This window comes from Ruditapes philippinarum, unplaced genomic scaffold (genome assembly GCF_026571515.1).
Source record: "Ruditapes philippinarum isolate M1 unplaced genomic scaffold, ASM2657151v2 ctg3194_1_1_1_1, whole genome shotgun sequence".
Lineage (NCBI taxonomy): Eukaryota > Metazoa > Mollusca > Bivalvia > Venerida > Veneridae > Ruditapes > Ruditapes philippinarum.
Genome location: NW_026855997.1, coordinates 43,844 through 50,782, shown reverse-complemented (window position 1 = coordinate 50,782; position 6,939 = coordinate 43,844).

Here is a 6,939-nt window from a genome sequence, read left to right as displayed (position 1 = left end):
GAATTCACCTTCAGGAATTCATGTTTTGAATTTTCACGATTCCAACTTTACGAATTCAAGATGAAGTTAAAAAAGGACATTAATAAAATTGACTTATTGAAGTTGAAATCATGAATTCGTGAAGCTGAAATCGTGAATTTGTGAATATAAGTGAAATATTAAATTCAGTATGTTGAAATCATAAATTCGTTTATTTTGCTGCATGTTGAAATCGTGAATTCGTAAGGTTGAAAATGTGAATTCGTAAAGATGAACCCGTGAGTTTCAAGAATGTCACCACCGTTATTTTGTATATATTGCATCAACTTATTGATTTTAACATGAAAAAGTTTCGAAATTTAACAAGGACTGTTTAACCCTTATTTTTAACAATTTCTAAATACCACCGCCAGTATTAGTAGAATGTATGTATGGTAAATATTCATAATTGTTTTCATTATCACAAGAAAAAAAAAGTTTGTCAAAGATTTAATTATTATGCGAATAAAAACAAAATTGAAACTCAAATATCTCGAACATTTATATTTTACAACACTTTATAATATAAGAACCTAAATTTACTTTGATTTCGTTCTGTTTGCTATGAATTTGAAATAAGTCCAAGAAGTGTTACAATTTCAATTAATATATGTCTCGGGCCATTTATCTACGGACAATGGTAAGATAAGTTTAGTAATTGTTTTATGGTGTAAAGGCATGAAACTAAATTAAGCAATACATGCTTTAAAGAATGAACTTTCAAAAATTTAAAGGTTTTGGGTACACAAATGTATTTGTATTTTTTATCTTGTTTATATACCACCAAAAGGTTTAGATATACTAACATCAACAAAGCGAACATCTTTAACTGTATATGTTAAAATAATAACATTATGTATAATCAAACAAAATGGACTTTAAAACTTTTATGAAAAAAAGAAGATTTTTTTATGTCGTTTTGCTTTAAATTTCTCATTAATCAGGTTTCGCTCAATATATGACATATATCTACTGTAACCAATGCTGATATTTTGTTTTACGGCACATAAAATATTTACTGCAATGTTGACGTTCATTATTATGTTTTAAGTTTATTTAAGGTTATGGCACTTTCTATTCAGACATGAAATGATGTATGTTTCTAATATGCTACAGATCACCAGTAATCATTATTTTATGTTTCTTTCGAACATTATTTTTATAGCAGACATAGCGTGTCATCGAGATAACAATAAATTCATTATAAAAAACATAACATCAAAGCCTTTTGCGTGAGAATGCTATGGCAATGAGTTTGTCGATTATAAGATATAAATGATGTATTTTCTTATTTGTTCTTTACCACCAATAAAGGAAAAACATGTTTGTTTTCATTATTATGTTGTAAACAATGTTGCATGATGATGGTTGAAGGATAACATATTTTTGTTGTTAAATACATTGATTACATTATAGTTTGTTGCATTGTAAGCATACTCATTGCTTTAGAGTTCATTAATTAAGAAGAAAGACACAAAAGCGAGACTGCAAAATAAAATATATTCTTAACGACTTTATAAAGATCAATTCTAAATAGTTGTCTACTTTGTTATGGTTCAGTAGAAAAGAGTTTTTACAGACAGTTTAAACCAATCTTAAAGATGGCAATGGTCGTGTGTACTTGTCGTGTGTACTTGTATATAACTTTTATCGTTCTTGGAACCTTTTGCGCTTGGAAAAATCTTGAAATGAGCTACTATGTAGGGCATTGCCGAAACTGTAATAATATATTTCGTGTTAAAAATATTAACAAATGAATTGCATTTATTAAAGGTTTGTATGAATCCGAATTTTATCAAACAAAAGATTCCCCTTGGTATAAGAACATAGGCATCCAAATATAAAAATACTTTTCTCTCTTTACATGTTTACTAATTAAAAATGATATTAAGACATACACTTTTGTTTCATCATTTTTCTTTGAAACAATAATGTTTATATTGAGTCCTTATACACTTTGGCCTCACTATGTGTTCATTTGTATTAAGCAAATTATGACAAGTAGCTTTAAGCGTCACTTTTAATGTTGATCACTCGAAGATTTTTCTTTAAAAGGTTTATTGAAAAACGTTTCTATAATTACAAATGTTCTATATTTGGACAAAACGTCCAAGACATTGAATTTGGAATCATTTTCAATACAGTTTAATACTTCAAGTTATCTCATCAGATATCTTTGTATTGTAGCCAATATTGTGTTAATTGTGTTGGTGTAGGTCTTCAACCCACACTTACAACGTGATGTATTTCTGCTAATGTAAACAACTTGACTGTATGATTGGAGAAGTTCAATTTATATTTAAGCATTTCTTCTCGCTGAAGAGCACTTGGCGCCAAACATTGTATTGATAATGTTTTATTCAATCAATACTTAATTATATTAATGCATAATTACGCAATTTTTAAGAAAATTGTTGTTGTTTAGTATTGGGTAAATTTTAAATGGTAAAATTTGATTGTTGTCGTAGCTATTTATATGCTTTCTATTGTATGATCATCACTGACATTTGCTTTGAACGGTCGAAGTTAAGTTTTATTCAATTCCGCAGAATATAAATCAATAATTTTATTACTAACCAATATTGTTAATTGCAATTTCGTAAATTTATCAATACATTAGCTGAAGGATATTTTGTCCGATCGATGCAAATGATAAAAATATAGTTTTCACCTTAAGGCAATAATTGTTTGAATTACTCCGAGAGATACTTGACCAAGGCAAATCATTTCGGATTCATGTTTTCATGAGGAAATGTTAGCAGTGCCAGTTTAATAATTATTTAATGTTATGACTTTTGCAAACTGAAAGTTGTGACTGCAAACAGTTATGTAGGACCCTCAATAGTGTAAGTCCAACAAATTGTACCACGAGTTGATGGGTTATGCTATTTTATTTATAGGCAATATCACAGCTCTACGACGTGAAGACGATATTTTGACCAAGAACAAAAGGTACCCAATACTCTAGCTTTCCAAGATAAAATTTATGATTATCGGAATGTTCTGAATGACTCAAGTGAATTACACTTCGACGAAAGTTATCAAGATTCAAATTAACTTTTTCATGGCTGCATGTACCACAATTGTCATCTAGTTTTAGCTCGACTTTTTTTTTTTTGATAAAAAAGTAGAGGTATTGCTATAGTCGCGGCGGCGTTGCCGTTGCCGTCCGCAAACTTGTACCTGGATAATAACTTTTTTATTTCTTAGTGTATTGTATTCATACTTGGCCACAACAACCCTTGGGACAAGATCTTTCAGTAGACCACACTAATCTTGACCTTCATTCATAAATGACCTTGACCTTTAAGGTTAAAAGTCCAAATTTTGCTTGTTCATGCTGTTATTGGCTGTATCTTTGTTATTTTTGAATGGATTGTCTTCAAACTTTAACATAATAATCTTCAAGGATATTCCTTAAAAATAACTAGACAGACTTTGACCTTAACTCATAAATGTCCTTGACTTTGAAGGTCAAATTATTGAAATTTTCATTTTTTTGGCTATTATTGGCTGTAACTTTGTTATTTTTGAATGGATTGTCTTCAAACTTGAACATAATAATCTTTAAGGATAACCCTTAAAAATAACCAAACAGACATCGACCTTCACTCATTAATGACCTTGACTTTGAAGTTCAAATTATTGAAATTTTCATTGTTTTGGCTGTAACTTTGCTATTATTAAAGGGATCAACTTCATATTATAACAGAACATACCTAAGGACAAGACCTTGACATCACCACGTGACTTCACCACGTGACTCTACCACGTGACTCCACCACGTGACTCTTCCACGTGACCATACCACGTGACTTCACCACGTGACCCTAACACGTGACTCCACCACTCGACTTCACCACGTGACTCCACCACGTGACTCCACCCACCACGTGACACCGCCATGTGACACCACCACGTGACACTATGTGTCAACCACGTGACACCACCACGTGTCACCACGTGACTCCACCACATGTATCTATTTATAGAATTTTCTATTAATAGAATTGCGTGTTTCTATTTATAGAATTGCGTGTTTCTATTTTTAGAATTTTTTATTTATAGAATTGCGTGTTTCTATTTAAGATATATAGACAAAACTAATGTGACAAGACATACCGATTAATTTCATAAAAAGGAAACGTTAAGATTGTGTTCAAATATTTCTTTGTTTGCTTTTAGAGAAAGTTAAAAGTCGAGCGTTGCCCCCGCCCGGCGGTGGCTCTTGTTGTTATATTGCATTAGCGTAATATACTACGTTTACAAGTGAGACTGATAATATTTATTGTATGTAAAAATTAGCCTATATTGACGTTTGCAAAATAAGGTTTACCTATGATAATCCAATACAAATATACTCTTAAATTCATTAGAGAAGATCGAAGACGCCATCATGTACATAATATACACTGTGTTTAGACTTACTTGTTTAGGCACTGAAACCATTTCAGAAATAACCTTTATATTATTTAACTGATTCAAGAATGGTCAATGAGATTCCAAAATTTCTGTTTGTAGTTTTAAAATGACAAATGAAAATTATACTTATATTCAATGCTACAGGAAGTCAAACTGATTTAAGACAAGCGAAGCAAATGTCATTTAGTCATAAGCAAACATACTCGGCAGTATATTTTTGAGGCGAACAATATGGATTCACATGATTCGAACCATTCCATTCTACCATTGGCAGAAAACGAACTATTATATTAACTTTAAAGCCAGTATGGCCTAATTAAACATAGTGACATCCTCACCTGAAAATCAACGCCAAATCGTGATTATTTATGCACTGTTAGCCTTTATCATTGGGGATCTGTTGTATTAGAAATCAAGTTCTATGATACACAACATTTCGACTGAATTTTTACTAAGTAAACATTATTGACCAGTTTATTTTACTCAGTGACTAATGTGACTTTTTGTCCGCAAGCAAGTGACAATATCATTTCAAAACATCAATGACATTCTCATAACTTATAATCTTAATGGCAAAATTGCGTGTCATATTGACAACAATTAACCATTAACCCAGTTGTTATTACAGCTTCAGAAACCTTATGAATCCTGAAAAGCTCTTATCTCTGTAAGTCAAATAAGTACTTAAGCTAAAGCAAAGCAATATATCCAGGCAAATTAGTCTCCAGATTTATTTTGTTAGAACTTTGTTTATCAAACAGAGAATGTAGATAAAAATAAGGGAAAAAAACTTGTTGAAAGTGTTGAAAAAGAAAACATGTACATGTTAATTTTTAAGACATATTAAAGCTGATATAATACTACACAAAATGCTTAAAATAAGCTCTTTCATCCCATTTCTCGACACTGTTTTTGAACGTTTTGTTGTTGTTGTTGTATTTTTGTTTGCTTAATGTAAGCACATGCAATTTTTATTGATTTTCTATTTTAACTAGCATAACAAAATTAGTAAAACAGAATATTAAAATCTAGAAATAGCTTAAATTCAACATTGTTTTGTTGTCCGGAACAAAGCTGAAATACTACTTTATTGATATAAAAATGCTAGCGTTTAGCTAATACTTACATGTATATACTCTAACCATAATTACGATGTATGTATGTGAAAGTTGTTGATAATAGAAGAGATGTCTTGCAGTATCGATCCCGGTACCTTTCACATGCTAAGCGAGCGCTCTACAATTTGAGCTAATTCCCCTTTACTTTCCTTTTGTTGCAGAACAGTTTTTTTCTGTGCATTTATGAGAAACTGTATACAGTTCGATATAAACATGTACTAGTTTATTTCGTCTGCCGTACACGTAATGGATAATGAGGTAGCGTCGCCAAGCGGTCTAAGGCGCTGGTTTAAGGCACCAGTCTCTTCGGAGGCGTGGGTTCGAAATCTACCGCTGCCAATATTATTTTTATTATAATTTAGTTGTATTCTCATTTCAAAACGTATTTTTTATGTGTGAAGATAAAACGTTTAATAATAAAAATGAATGTTTGTATTTCCGTCACGTGCCAATATGCGTGAATGATTTTATCCGAAATGGATATCTTGACACATGCAGCATGCATTTAACTTAATTATCATATTTTCCCAGTAAGCATATGAATGGAAAAGTCATCAAATATTTGGTCAGTGTGGGGTCGAACAGAAACGAATTTGAAACTAAAATATCAGGAACATTTATATTTTACAACACTTTTTAATGGAAGAAGCTTAAATTTCATATGATTTGCTCTTTTTGCTATGGCTTTAAATTAGTGAATTAATTGTTACAATTAAAACAAATGTCTCCGGCCATTCATCTGAGAATAATGTTAAGATAGGGATAGGTTCAGTGATACTTATTTTGGTGTAAAGGCACGAAACTGAATAAAGATAGTGCAAATGAAACAAAAATGATTGTTTGCTTTTTTTATTATTACTTATAGCACTTTTAATAAATACATGTATGTTTGACAAGATTAACTATGATTTCAAAGGAAATCTGCTTATTTTCATTATTTCAATGTATGCATTAAAGAATGAAACGAGAACAATCTGCTTTCAAAAAATGAACGGTTTAGGTATTTGTAACATCTTAAACTGTATACTTTTAAAAAACACTATTACATGTATTAAATAATAATCAGACTAAATGGACTTTATAAACTTTTATGAAGATAAAACATGATTTTTAATCCTTTTTAAAAGAATGATGTATACCATTTGCTCTAATTCTTTCCCTTATCAAGTTTCGCTCATTATATAAAATATATTTTCAGTAACAAATGATGACATTTTGTTTTACGGCACATCAAATATTTATGGCAATGTTCACTTTCAGTATATTGCCTTACGTTTATTTTAAGTTATTGCACTTTTAATCCAGACAAGACATGATGTGATGGTTATTGTGCTCCAGATCATCTTAAATCATCGAATTGTTTGTTTCTTTCGAGCAGAAT